The sequence below is a fragment of the Lepeophtheirus salmonis genome, chromosome 8, assembly GCF_016086655.4.
Source record: "Lepeophtheirus salmonis chromosome 8, UVic_Lsal_1.4, whole genome shotgun sequence".
NCBI lineage: Eukaryota > Metazoa > Arthropoda > Copepoda > Siphonostomatoida > Caligidae > Lepeophtheirus > Lepeophtheirus salmonis.
The window spans coordinates 11,168,116-11,183,663 of record NC_052138.2 but is presented as its reverse complement, the minus strand read 5'-3'; the positions used below and the strand labels follow the sequence as shown (position 1 = coordinate 11,183,663).

General features: G+C 27.8%; 2 long non-coding RNA genes across 2 annotated transcripts; both read right to left on the bottom strand.

Annotated features, from left to right (window-relative positions):
• Positions 1-3,374: 3,374 nt before the first annotated feature.
• LOC121123159 (uncharacterized) lies at positions 3,375-3,841 on the bottom strand. The gene is made up of 3 exons (XR_011781634.1): positions 3,729-3,841; positions 3,452-3,633; positions 3,375-3,389 (listed from the first exon to the last, which is right to left on the bottom strand). It is a non-coding gene; the product is annotated as an uncharacterized lncRNA (long non-coding RNA).
• A 3,813-nt stretch (positions 3,842-7,654) lies between these two features.
• LOC121123156 (uncharacterized) lies at positions 7,655-8,146 on the bottom strand. Its single transcript, XR_011781376.1, has 2 exons — positions 8,096-8,146; positions 7,655-8,035 (listed from the first exon to the last, which is right to left on the bottom strand). It is a non-coding gene; the product is annotated as an uncharacterized lncRNA (long non-coding RNA).
• Positions 8,147-15,548: the final 7,402 nt, after the last annotated feature.

Below are 15,548 nucleotides of genomic sequence, written 5' to 3'. Positions count from 1 at the left end.
GTAGTGAGTGCCCACGACTAACTACTTATAAGACTTGGTCCAATACTTTGAAAGTGATTCCTTACAGGAAAATCTTATTAAGATATTTTGCTCAATAATTGATCTCAAATAGTTGAGCGTTGTTTAATCAGACTCAAATTTTATCAATCTCACATCGAAATGAGAAACTTCGATTGACGTCAAGGAAGCGAAAGTGTATAACGTAATAAATTTTAAATGTTTTAATTTAATACAGATTGTCTCAGACTTTTTTTTAAAAAATAAGTCACATATAATGAGAGAGTAAAATAATATTAATATAATTCAAAAATCGAATTAAAAATAATCCAGAGTTGAATTTTTTTACGTTTGCTTAATCATTGCTCCATGTCTCTCATAATGACAGTAATACATAACTTAGAAAATCAATTTGCTGGCTACAGATTATTCATTTGGATTATGGAACTTATTTCTACAGACACAGGTCAAGGGCGTTCCCAGGGGGTGGGCTGTAGCCCTTCCCAAATCAAGTGTTGTTTACTCTTTGCAAGAAAATGTAATATTTGAGATTTAATTTTTCAATATTTTTCCAAAAAATGAAAAATTTAATTTTTCAAATGTTTTTGGCCAAAAATTTAGTTTTTCAAATATTTTGTATGTTAACTTTAACTTTATGTAAATAACTATTGATTTTTGATTTTATTCTCCTAAAAAATTAATATTTGAATTTTTTTTTTATAAAATTTTATATTTCAAATTTTTTCCCGAAAATTGAAACATTTTATGAAGAGTTGTAGATTTCTAATTTATTTTTTTTGTATTTCATTTCTTGTGATAATAAATATGGATTTTGAATAATTTTTCCAAAATATTTCATTTTTTAAATTTTTTCCAAAATATTTAATTTTTTAATTTTTTTCCAAAATATTCAATTTCTTTGCTAATAGCTGTGGAATTTTTTTTCTACAAATTAAATATTTGAAATTTCTTTTCAAATAATTTAATCTTTTGTGAAAAGCTGTATATTTTGGAAAAAATTATGATTTTGAGATTTTTGGATTAGGCCACGCTCCTGGTAATTGGTATTTTCTTTTAATTTACAAATTTGTTGCATACATATTTGACAAATCATGTTGAAACTTTGTTTTCAACATTTAATATTATTCCCCTTCTTGTAAGATATTTTATTTTCATTTTATGACTGAAAACTCTGAGAAATCGAGAATAAATACCGTGATATTTGAATTTTTATAAAATATGCTTAAGTCAGTCTGTGTGAGTTCGAATCCCGGTCACTCCTAAAAAAGGAAAAGCATATTGGTTATGTTAATTGTTTTCAATATATTTCTTTGATAAAAATGATTAATTGTAGAACTACATTGTCAACTTATACCTACAGATGCTCTTAGGAAAGAGAAGAAAAGATGTTTAAAATAATAATAATGAAACATGAAACATGTATGTTAACTGCGTAAGTTTGTATGTTAACCTCTCCCTCTGAAGTCAGAACTATCACCTATCTGTATTGTATATTGTTTTAAAATGCAAAATTATTTAAATATAATTACAATATCAATTTTAACATGTTCTCATTCTATTTTAAGTGTAGAAAGTCGTCATCTTTATAGCAGATAACTTTATTTTACACTTAAATCATATAATATGTAGCTGATAATAACAAGGTTCTTAATTCTATAGTAACATATGCTTCATTCCCGCATTCTTCTTTCGATCTTTTTCTCCTACAAAAAGTCAACTCTACTTAATTTTTATAATAACTATAGATTTTTGAAATTTTCTTTAAATAATTTCAATTTTTAGATTCAGTTTTGCAAAAAAATTCCAAAAAAAAAACCAAGGGAAAATATATATAAATAAATCTTTGCGCACAGCCCTTTTTGCCCTCTACCCAGTGCTCATTTATTTTTCATTTCTTTTGTATTCTAAAATAAAAACGTTAGTATATGTTGATAAATTAACCATCTTAGTCAAAAGTTTAAGAACCAACGGCACCAACCTCTGAATGTCTCTCAAGTAATCCAATTTTTGTCAATGGAATATATTTTGACTTACACGGATTCAGAGGGTGAGAGACCGAAAATAAGAGCATTGATTTTTAAAGTAGGCAATAAGTGCCACCCTAATTTACATGAGTAAAAAACGCACCAAGGTCAAGGATTACAAATATAGTGTTGCTTGAGAATACAAATAGAGTAAACAAAGATCTCAATCATTATAATCACTCAAAGGAATTCACACGTTAAAAAAAAAAAGTTTTTAGATATTATAAGAAATCAATAAAGAATGGCATTGATGTTTCTTAGACAAACCTTGCCAATGAGATTCATCCCTCCTATTTTCCATAAGAAAAATGATTCAAGGGCGTCCGCAATATCAAATTATTGATTTCCTCAAATTATCTATTTAGGTGATGTAATGTTACCGGAGCCGGCAACAGTAGCGACATATGTATTCATTTTTAATTTGTAAAAGCACCAATGATATTAAATATATTCAAACAATAGCAGAAAAATATAGATAGTTTGTGTTAGATTTTAGTTGTCTATTTGTCAAACTAAAGGACTTTAGGCAAAGAGTGGACACTCAAGGTAAGGAAAGTAGGGTTTAGTAGTTCTTAATTCTGATTGGCTTAAATTAGAAGCTGATATATGTTCCTCAAGGCACGCAGCCACTTTCAAAAGGCCGTCTCCCCTAGTGAAAAGATAATAATAATATATAATATAGTTCGGTGTTAGGAACAAGTCTTCATTGTTTTTAGATTGAATTTTTATTTTTCACTTGGCTGCTCTTTCCCTAGAGTCCTTTAAGTCAACCCTGCTCTGAGTATTGGACTTTTTTATGTGAAACCATTTAAAAAAAAATTATATATCTTAAGTAATAATGAAATCGCAGCTTCATTACTTTTCCTCATGTAAGCAATAAAACATTTACACTTTTATATAATGAAGTAATTTATTATTTTGCTCAAAATATACCCATTCTATAGTATGAATATAATTAATGTGAAAATTCAACTAATAAATATATATTTATTTTTAAGACCGATTTTAGATATCTGTGTAATAAGTTTGGGCTGTTGTTCCGGTTTTAGGATTTTTGTACGTAAGAGTTAATCCCTTGGCACGTCTAACTTTTTGTGCCCATAGTGTGATGGTCAATACTTCTTCTCTGGAATTTGGATCACTGACATGAATATGGAGCTTATCACCATCAACTTCTCCTTCAGTTTCATATCACCTAAACGGGTACTCTTTTTGGCATTGATTTTGTGAAATATCTGCGAATTGGCCATATAAAATATTTACCCGATTGTTCTAAAATATTTAATTAATATAACATTTGGTCATATCTGAATATTTTTTAGCAAGACTTACCCATAATTCCGTTGGCTGAATGTGAAGGGAGTTTAAAGGATTAAATATGCACGTTTGTAAAAGAAAAATAATATTACCATGTCCAAAGATTGCATATGCTCCAATTTTTTCTAAGTAAACAATCTTCATTTCACTAGGATTGGAGCCCACTGGATTTAAATATTTAAGTTCATTCGTCAACTTTTCAAATCCTTCTTCGATTTTTGTATCTTCCTTCCAATTTCCAAAAAGTAAGGGAAGTTTTCAATTTTTAACTCGTCTAATTTTTTAGATATTAAATAGAAAAACATGGGATATTCGGTTTGTTAATTTGAGAGTCTAATAAAAGTTGGAGGATAAAGGAATCTAACTTACATTCCATGTTGGGCTTCACACTGGGAGAAGAAAAGAAGTGTAACTGTAATCAAACTTGAAAATATAACTTTCATATTGATATCTTGGCTAAAGCGTGTACTTTCAATATGTATGCGTTCATGCTGAAAAACTGTGCTTTTATGGTTAATTTGATGGATCCAGCAATGTTTGGAAAGCATACACAACTTAGTTTTGCAATTGTTAATTACACATTTGCAAAAATATTGATATGTAAATACATTTATAGACGAATGACATCAATGACTTTGTTTCAAAATGTAATTTTGCAAATATAATAAATACTCCTATATCAAATAATACGTTATACCTTTGTCCCAGGTTTGTAGCACCTGAACCACATAATCACATCCAAACATCAAAATCTTAGATATTCCTCAAAAATGGGGATGGGGATTATGTTCACTTTGAAAGGCATCAGGGATGGGCAAAAGTTCATCTCCCCATTTAACACTAGTTTGATTAGTTTTTTCACTTTACTGCAAATATTCGGGACAAATAAACAACGATATGCAACACAATTTTTGTTGCTAAATTATAAAAGATTTATTATATAAGTTATTTCCAAATATATTCCTGATGATATTTTTCATCGATATCACAAATAAAGGCATTGTGTTATCTTTTTTTTAAAGTTGTTTTGGTGTTTTTTTATTTAGTACATTAATTTTTTTCAATATTACATTTTTAAGTACAAAAGATTTGCTTTTTTATAAGAGTTTGTAACATGGATAATTAGGTCATACCAAAGGGAAATTAATTTTAAACCAAAATATATAATTTATGTTTTTAGAACACAATTTTTTTTGGGAAATAAAATAATTTTTGCACAGAGCCAATTTTTCCAAATTTTTTAACAAAATGATCCCATGTTCTTTTTTTTTTTTATATATATCGTCTTCTTTTTCTGATATGACTTATGTAATGAAGAACTTGATAGGGTATGTTCCTTTAATATTTGCACTCTAACTACCACTGGGTAGTGAGTGCCCACGACTAACTACTTATAAGACTTGGTCCAATACTTTGAAAGTGATTCCTTACAGGAAAATCTTATTAAGATATTTTGCTCAATAATTGATCTCAAATAGTTGAGCGTTATTTAATCAGACTCAAATTTTATCAATCTCACATCGAAATGAGAAACTTCGATTGACGTCAAGGAAGCGAAAGTGTATAACGTAATAAATTTTAAATGTTTTAATTTAATACAGATTGTCTCAGACTTTTTTTAAAAAAAATAGGTCACATATAATGAGAGAGTAAAATAATATTAATATAATTCAAAAATCGAATTAAAAATAATCCAGAGTTGAATTTTTTTTTACGTTTGCTTAATCATTGCTCCATGTCTCTCATAATGACAGTAATACATAACTTGAAAATCAATTTGCTGGCTACAGATTATTCATTTGGATTATGGAACTTATTTCTACAGACACAGGTCAAGGGCGTTCCCAGGGGGTGGGCTGTAGCCCTTCCCAAATCAAGTGTTGTTTACTCTTTGCAAGAAAATGTAATATTTGAGATTTAATTTTTCAATATTTTTCCAAAAAATAAAAATTTAATTTTCAAATGTTTTTGGCCAAAATTTAGTTTTTCAAATATTTTGTATGTTAACTTTAACTTTATGTAAATAACTATTGATTTTTGATTTTATTCTCCTAAAAAATTAATATTTGAATTTTTTTATAAAATTTATATTTCAAATTTTTTCCCGAAAATTGAAATATTTTATGAAGAGTTGTAGATTTCTAATTTATTTTTTTTGTATTTCATTTCTTTTGATAATAAATATGGATTTTGAATAATTTTTCCAAAATATTTCATTTTTAAATTTTTTTCCAAAATATTTAATTTTTAATTTTTTCCAAAATATTCAATTTCTTTGCTAATAGCTGTGGAATTTTTTTCTACAAATTAAATATTTGAAATTTCTTTTCAAATAATTTAATCTTTTGTGAAAAGCTGTATATTTTTGGAAAAATTATGATTTTGAGATTTTTGGATTAGGCCACGCTCCTGGTAATTGGTATTTTCTTTTAATTTACAAATTTGTTGCATACATATTTGACAAATCATGTTGAAACTTTGTTTTCAACATTTAATATTATTCCCTTCTTGTAAGATATTTTATTTTCATTTTATGACTGAAAACTCTGAGAAATCGAGAATAAATACCGTGATATTTGAATTTTTATAAAATATGCTTAAGTCAGTCTGTGTGAGTTCGAATCGGTCACTCCTAAAAAAGGAAAAGCATATTGGTTATGTTAATTGTTTTCAATATATTTCTTTGATAAAAATGATTAATTGTAGAACTACATTGTCAACTTATACCTACAGATGCTCTTAGGAAAGAGAAGAAAAGATGTTTAAAATAATAATAATAAAACATCAAACATGTATGTTAACTCTGTAAGTTTGTATGTTAACTTCTCCCTCTGAAGTCAGAACTATCACCTATCTGTATTGTATATTGTTTTAAAATGCAAAATTATTTAAATATAATTACAATATCAATTTTAACATGTTCTCATTCTATTTTAAGTGTAGAAAGTCGTCATCTTTATAGCAGATAACTTTATTTTACACTTAAATCATATAATATGTAGCTGATAATAACAAGGTTCTTAATTCTATAGTAACATATGCTTCATTCCTGCATTCTTCTTTCGATCTTTTCTCCCTACAAAAAAGTCAACTCTACTTAATTTTTATAATAACTATAGATTTTGAAATTTTCTTTAAATAATTTCAATTTTAGATTCAGCTTTGCAAAAAAAAATTCCTTAAAAAACCAAGGGAAAATATATATAAATAAATCTTTGCGCACAGCCCTTTTTGCCCTCTACCCAGTGCTCATTTATTTTCATTTCTTTTGTATTCTAAAATAAAAACGTTAGTATATGTTGATAAATTAACCATCTTAGTCAAAAGTTTAAGAACCAACGGCACCAACCTCTGAATGTCTCTCAAGTAATCCAATTTTTGTCAATGGAATATATTTTGACTTAAACGGATTCAGAGGGTGAGAGACCGAAAATAAGAGCATTGATTTTTAAAGTAGGCAATAAGTGCCACCCTAATTTACATGAGTAAAAAACGCACCAAGGTCAAGGATTACAAATATAGTGTTGCTTGAGAATACAAATAGAGTAAACAAAGATCTCAATCATTATAATCACTCAAAGGAATTCACACGTTAAAAAAAAAGTTTTTTAGATATTATAAGAAATCAATAAAGAATGTGCATTGATGTTTGCTGTAGGCAAACCTTGCCTTTGTTCATCCCTCCTATTTTCCATAAGAATCAATGTATTACAAGGGCGTCCGCAATATCAAATTATTGATTTCACTCAAATTATCTATTTAGGTGATGTAATGTTACCGGAGCCGGCAACAGTAGCGACATATGTATTCATTTTTAATTTGTAAAAGCACCAATGATATTAAATATATTCAAACAATAGCAGAAAAATATAGATAGTTTGTGTTAGATTTTAGTTGTCTATTTGTCAAACTAAAGGACTTTAGGCAAAGAGTGGACACTCAAGGTAAGGAAAGTAGGGTTTAGTAGTTCTTAATTCTGATTGGCTTAAAATTAGAAGCTGATATATGTTCCTCAAGGCACGCAGCCACTTTCAAAAGGCCGTCTCCCCCCTAGTGAAAAGATAATAATAATATATAATATAGTTCGGTGTTAGGAACAAGTCTTCATTGTTTTTAGATTGAATTTTTATTTTTCACTTGGCTGCTCTTTCCCTAGAGTCCTTTAAGTCAACCCTGCTCTGAGTATTGGACTTTTTATGTGAAACCATTTAAAAAAAAAAATTATATATCTTAAGTAATAATGAAAACGCAGCTTCATTACTTTTCCTCATGTAAGCAATAAAACATTTACACTCTTATATAATGAAGTAATTTATTATTTTGCTCAAAATATACCCATTCTATAGTATGAATATAATTAATGTGAAAATTCAACTAATAAATATATATTTATTTTTAAGACCGATTTTAGATATCTGTGTAATAAGTTTGGGCTGTTGTTCCGGTTTTAGGATTTTTGTACGTAAGAGTTAATCCCTTGGCACGTCTAACTTCTTGTGCCCATAGTGTGATGGTCAATACTTCTTCTCTGGAATTTGGATCACTGACATGAATATGGAGCTTATCACCATCAACTTCTCCCTTCAGTTTCATATCACCTAAACGGGTACTCTTTTTTGGCATTGGATTTGTGAAATATCTGCGAATTGGCCATATAAAATATTTGCCCGATTGTTCTAAAATATTTAATTAATATAACATTTGGTCATATCTGAATATTTTTTAGCAAGACTTACCCATAATTCCGTTGGCTGAATGTGAAGGGAGTTTAAAGGATTAAATATGCACGTTTGTAAAAGAAAAATAATATTACCATGTCCAAAGATTGCATATGCTCCAATTTTTCTAAGTAAACAATCTTCATTTCACTAGGATTGGAGCCCACTGGATATAAATATTTGAGTTCATTCGTCAACTTTTCAAATCCTTCTTGATTATTTGTATCTTCCTTCCAATTTCCAAAAAGTAAGGGAAGTTTTTCAATTTTTTTAACTCGTCTAATTTTTTTAGATATTAAATAGAAAAACATGGGATATTCGGTTTGTTAATTTGAGAGTCTAATAAAGTTGGAGGATAAAGGAATCTAACTTACATTCCATGTTGGGCTTCACACTGGGAGAAGAAAAGAAGTGTAACTGTAATCAAACTTGAAAATATAACTTTCATATTGATATCTTGGCTAAAGCGTGTACTTTCAATATGTATGCGTTCATGCTGAAAAACTGTGCTTTTATGGTTAATTTGATGGATCCAGCAATGTTTGGAAAGCATACACAACTTAGTTTTTGCAATTGTTAATTACACATTTGCAAAAATATTGATATGTAAATACATTTATAGACGAATGACATCAATGACTTTGTTTCAATATGTAATTTTGCAAATATAATAAATACTCCTATATCAAATAATACGTTATACCTTTGTCCCAGGTTTGTAGCACCTGAACCACATAATCACATCCAAACATCAAAATCTTAGATATTCCTCAAAAATGGGGATGGGGATTATGTTCACTTTGAAAGGCATCAGGGATGGGCAAAGTTCATCTCCCATTTAACACTAGTTTGATTAGTTTTTCACTTTACTGCAAATATTCGGGACAAATAAACAACGATATGCAACACAATTTTTTGTTGCTAAATTATAAAAGATTTATTATATAAGTTATTTCCAAATATATTCCTGATGATATTTTCATCGATATCACAAATAAAGGCATTGTGTTATCTTTTTTTTTAAAGTTGTTTTGGTGTTTTTTTTTATTTAGTACATTAATTTTTTTCAATATTACATTTTTAAGTACAAAGATTTGCTTTTTATAAGAGTTTGTAACATGGATAATTAGGTCATACCAAAGGGAAATTAATTTTAAACCAAAATATATAATTTATGTTTTTAGAACACAATTTTTTTGCGAAATAAAATAATTTTTGCACAGGGCCAATTTTTCCAAATTTTTTAACAAAATGATCCCATGTTCTTTTTTTTTATATATATCGTCTTCTTTTTCTGAGCTGACTTATGTAATGAAGAACTTGATAGGGTATGTTCCTTTAATATTTGCACTCTAACTACCACTGGCTAGTGAGTACCCACCTAACTACTTATAAGACTTGGTCCAATACTTTGAAAGTGATTCCTTACAGGAAAATCTTATTAAGATATTTTGCTCAATAATTGATCTCAAATAGTTGAGCGTTGTTTAATCAGACTCAAATTTTATCAATCTCACATCGAAATGAGAAACTTCGATTGACGTCAAGGAAGCGAAAGTGTATAACGTAATAAATTTTAAATGTTTTAATTTAATACAGATTGTCTCAGACTTTTTTTTAAAAAATAGGTCACATATAATGAGAGAGTAAAATAATATTCATATAATTCAAAAATCGAATTAAAAATAATCCAGAGTTGAATTTTTTTATGTTTGCTTAATCATTGCTCCATGTCTCTCATAATGACAGTAATACATAACTAGAAAATCAATTTGCTGGCTACAGATTATTCATTTGGATTATGGAACTTATTTCTACAGACACAGGTCAAGGGCGTTCCCAGGGGTGGGCTGTAGCCCTTCCCAAATCAAGTGTTGTTTACTCTTTGCAAGAAAATGTAATATTTGAGATTTAATTTTTCAATATTTTTCCAAAAAAATAAAAATTTAATTTTCAAATGTTTTTGGCCAAAAATTTAGTTTTTCAAATATTTTGTATGTTAACTTTAACTTTATGTAAATAACTATTGATTTTTGATTTTATTCTCCTAAAAAATTAATATTTGATTTTTTATTTTATATTTCAAATTTTTTTCCGAAAATTGAAACATTTTATGAAGAGCTGTAGATTTCTAGTTTATTTTTTTTGTATTTCATTTCTTTTGATAATAAATATGGATTTTGAATAATTTTTCCAAAATATTTCATTTTTAAATTTTTTTCCAAAATATTTAATTTTTTAAATTTTTTCCAAAATATTCAATTTCTTTGCTAATAGCTGTGGAATTTTTTTCTACAAATTAAATATTTGAAATTTCTTTTCAAATAATTTAATCTTTTGTGAAAAGCTGTATATTTTTGGAAAAAATTATGATTTGAGATTTTGGATTAGGCCACGCTCCTGGTAATTGGTATTTTCTTTTTAATTTACAAATTTGTTGCATACATATTTGACAAATCATGTTGAAACTTTGTTTTCAACATTTAATATTATTCCCCTTCTTGTAAGATATTTTATTTTCATTTATGACTGAAAACTCTGAGAAATCGAGAATAAATACCGTGATATTTGAATTTTTATAAAATATGCTTAAGTCAGTCTGTGTGAGTTCGAATCCCGGTCACTCCTAAAAAGGAAAAGCATATTGGTTATGTTAATTGTTTTCAATATATTTCTTTGATAAAAATGATTAATTGTAGAACTACATTGTCAACTTATACCTACAGATGCTCTTAGGAAAAGAGAAGAAAAGATGTTTAAAATAATAATAATGAAACATAAAACATGTATGTTAACTCTGTAAGTTTGTATGTTAACCTCTCCCTCTGAAGTCAGAACTATCACCTATCTGTATTGTATATTGTTTTAAAATGCAAAATTATTTAAATATAATTACAATATCAATTTTAACATGTTCTCATTCTATTTTAAGTGTAGAAAGTCGTCATCTTTATAGCAGATAACTTTATTTTACACTTAAATCATATAATATGTAGCTGATAATAACAAGGTTCTTAATTCTATAGTAACATATGCTTCACTCCTGCATTCTTCTTTCGATCTTTTTCTCCCTACAAAAAGTCAACTCTACTTAATTTTTATAATAACTATAGATTTTTGAAATTTTCTTTAAATAATTTCAATTTTTAGATTCAGTTTTGCAAAAAAATTCCAAAAAAAACCAAGGGAAAATATATATAAATAAATCTTTGCACAGCCCTTTTTGCCCTCTACCCAGTGCTCATTTATTTTACATTTCATTTTGTATTCTAAGATAAAAACGTTAGTATATGTTGATAAATTAACCATCTTAGTCAAAAAGTTTAGAACCAACGGCACCAACCTCTGAATGTCTCTCAAGTAATCCAATTTTTGTCAATGGAATATATTTTGACTTAAACGGATTCAGAGGGTGAGAGACCGAAAATAAGAGCATTGATTTTTAAAGTAGGCAATAAGTGCCACCTAATTTACATGAGTAAAAAACGCACCAAGGTCAAGGATTACAAATATAGTGTTGCTTGAGAATACAAATAGAGTAAACAAAGATCTCAATCATTATAATCACTCAAAGGAATTCACACGTTAAAAAAAAGTTTTTAGATATTATAATGTTCATCCCTCCTATTTCCATAGAATCAATGTATTACAAGGGCGTCCGCAATATCAAATTATTGATTTCACTCAAAATTATCTATTTAGGTGATGTAATGTTACCGGAGCCGGCAACAGTAGCGACATATGTATTCATTTTTAATTTGTAAAAGCACCAATGATATTAAATATATTCAAACAATAACAGAAAAATATAGATAGTTTGTGTTAGATTTTAGTTGTCTATTTGTCAAACTAAAGGACTTTAGGCAAAGAGTGGACACTCAAGGTAAGGAAAGTAGGGTTTAGTAGTTCTTAATTCTGATTGGCTTAAAATTAGAAGCTGATATATGTTCCTCAAGGCACGCAGCCACTTTCAAAAGGCCGTCTCCCCCCTAGTGAAAAGATAATAATAATATATAATATAGTTCGGTGTTAGAACAAGTTTTCATTGTTTTTAGATTGAATTTTTATTTTTCACTTGGCTGCTCTTTCCTAGAGTCCTTTAAGTCAACCTCAAAATATACCCATTCTATAGTATGAATATAATTAATGTGAAAATTCAACTAATAAATATATATTTATTTTTAAGACTGATTTTAGATATCTATGTAATAAGTTTGGGCTGTTGTTCCGGTTTTAGGATTTTTGTACGTAAGAGTTAATCCCTTGGCACGTCTAACTTTTTCTGCCCATAGTGTGATGGTCAATACTTCTTCTCTGGAATTTGGATCACTGACATGAATATGGAGCTTATCACCATCAACTTCTCCCTTCAGTTTCATATCACCTAAACGGGTACTCTTTTTTGGCATTGGATTTGTGAAATATCTGCGAATTGGCCATATCTAAAATATTTGCCCGATTGTTCTAAAATATTTAATTAATATAACATTTGGTCATATCTGAATATTTTTTAGCAAGACTTACCCATAATTCCGTTGGCTGAATGTGAAGGGAGTTTAAAGGATTAAATATGCACGTTTGTAAAAGAAAAATAATATTACCATGTCCAAAGATTGCATATGCTCCAATTTTTTTCTAAGTAAACAATCTTCATTTCACTAGGATTGGAGCCCACTGGATATAAATATTTGAGTTCATTCGTCAACTTTTCAAATCCTTCTTGATTATTTGTATCTTCCTTCCAATTTCCAAAAAGTAAGGGAAGTTTTTCCAATTTTTTAACTCGTCTAATTTTTTAGATATTAAATAGAAAACATGGGATATTCAGTTTGTTAATTTGAGAGTCTAATAAAAGTTGGAGGATGAAGGAATCTAACTTACATTCCATGTTGGGCTTCACACTGGGAGAAGAAAAGAAGTGTAACTGTAATCAAACTTGAAAATATAACTTTCATATTGATATCTTGGCTAAAGCGTGTACTTTCAATATGTATGCGTTCATGCTGAAAAACTGTGCTTTTATGGTTAATTTGATGGATCCAGCAATGTTTGGAAAGCATACACAACTTAGTTTTGCAATTGTTAATTACATTTGCAAAAATATTGATATGTAAATACATTTATAGACGAATGACATCAATGACTTTGTTTCAATATGTAATTTTGCAAATATAATAAATACTCCTATATCAAATAATACGTTATACCTTGTCCCAGGTTTGCAGCACCTGAACCACATAATCACATCCAAACATCAAAATCTTAGATATTCCTCAAAAATGGGGATGGAGATTATGTTCACATTGAAAGGCATCAGGGATGGACAAAAGTTCATCTCCCCATTTAACACTAGTTTGATTAGTTTTTCACTTTACTGCAAATATTCGGGACAAATATACAACGATATCAAACGCCAATTTTTGTTGCTAAATTATAAAAGATTTATTATATAAGTTATTTCCAAATATATTCCTGATGATATTTTTCATCGATATCACAAATAAAGGCATTGTGTTATCTTTTTTTTTTTAAAGTTGTTTTGGTGTTTTTTTTATTTAGTACATTAATTTTTTTCAATATTACATTTTTAAGTACAAAGATTTGCTTTTATAAGAGTTTGTAACATGGATAATTAGGTCATACCAAAGGGAAATTAATTTTAAACGAAAATATATAATTATGTTTTTTAGAACACAATTTTTTTTTGGGAAATAAAATAATTTTTGCACAGGGCTAATTTTTCCAAATTTTTATAACAAAATGATCCCATGTCCTTTTTTTTATATATATATCGTCTTCTTTTTCTCAGATAACTTATGTAATGAAGAGCTTGATAGGGTATGTTCCTTTAATATTTGCACTCTAACTACCACTGGGTAGTGAGTGCCCACGACTAACTACTTATAAGACTTGGTCCAATACTTTGAAAGTGATTCCTTACAGGAAAATCTTATTAAGATATTTTGCTCAATAATTGATCTCAAATAGTTGAGCGTTGTTTAATTAGACTCAAATTTTATCAATCTCACATCGAAATGAGAAACTTCGATTGACGTCAAGGAAGCGAAAGTGTATAACGTAATAAATTTTAAATGTTTTAATTTAATACAGATTGTCTCAGACTTTTTTTTTCAAAAAATAAGTCACATATAATGAGAGAGTAAAATAATATTCATATAATTCGAAAAATCGAATTAAAAATAATCCAGAGTTGAATTTTTTTACGTTTGCTTAATCATTGCTCCATGTCTCTCATAATGACAGTAATACATAACTAGAAAATCAATTTGCTGGCTACAGATTATTCATTTGGATTATGGAACTTATTTCTACAGACACAGGTCAAGGGCGTTCCCAGGGGGTGGGCTGTAGCCCTTCCCAAATCAAGTGTTGTTTACTCTTTGCAAGAAAATGTAATATTTGAGATTTAATTTTTCAATATTTTTCCAAAAAAATAAAAATTTAATTTTTCAAATGTTTTTGGCCAAAAATTTAGTTTTTCAAATATTTTGTATGTTAACTTTAACTTTATGTAAATAACTATTGATTTTTGATTTTATTCTCCTAAAAATTAATATTTGAATTTTTTTATAAAATTTATATTTCAAATTTTTTCCCGAAAATTGAAATATTTTATGAAGAGTTGTAGATTTCTAATTTATTTTTTTTGTATTTCATTTCTTGTGATAATAAATATGGATTTTGAATAATTTTTCCAAAATATTTCATTTTTTAAATTTTTTTCCAAAATATTTAATTTTTTAATTTTTTTTTCCAAAATATTCAATTTCTTTGCTAATAGCTGTGGAATTTTTTTCTACAAATTAAATATTTGAAATTTCTTTTCAAATAATTTAATCTTTTGTGAAAAGCTGTATATTTTTGGAAAAAATTATGATTTTGAGATTTTTGGATTAGGCCACGCTCCTGGTAATTGGTATTTTCTTTTAATTTACAAATTTGTTGCATACATATTTGACAAATCATGTTGAAACTTTGTTTTCAACATTTAATATTATTCCCCTTCTTGTAAGATATTTTATTTTCATTTTATGACTGAAAACTCTGAGAAATCGAGAATAAATACCGTGATATTTGAATTTTTATAAAATATGCTTAAGTCAGTCTGTGTGAGTTCGAATCCCGGTCACTCCTAAAAAAGGAAAAGCATATTGGTTATGTTAATTGTTTTCAATATATTTCTTTGATAAAAATGATTAATTGTAGAACTACATTGTCAACTTATACCTACAGATGCTCTTAGGAAAGAGAAGAAAAGATGTTTAAAATAATAATAATGAAACATAAAACATGTATGTTAACTGCGTAAGTTTGTATGTTAACTTCTCCCTCTGAAGTCAGAACTATCACCTATCTGTATTGTATATTGTTTTAAAATGCAAAATTATTTAAATATAATTACAATATCAATTTTAACATGTTCTCATTCTATTTTAAGTGTAGAAAGTCG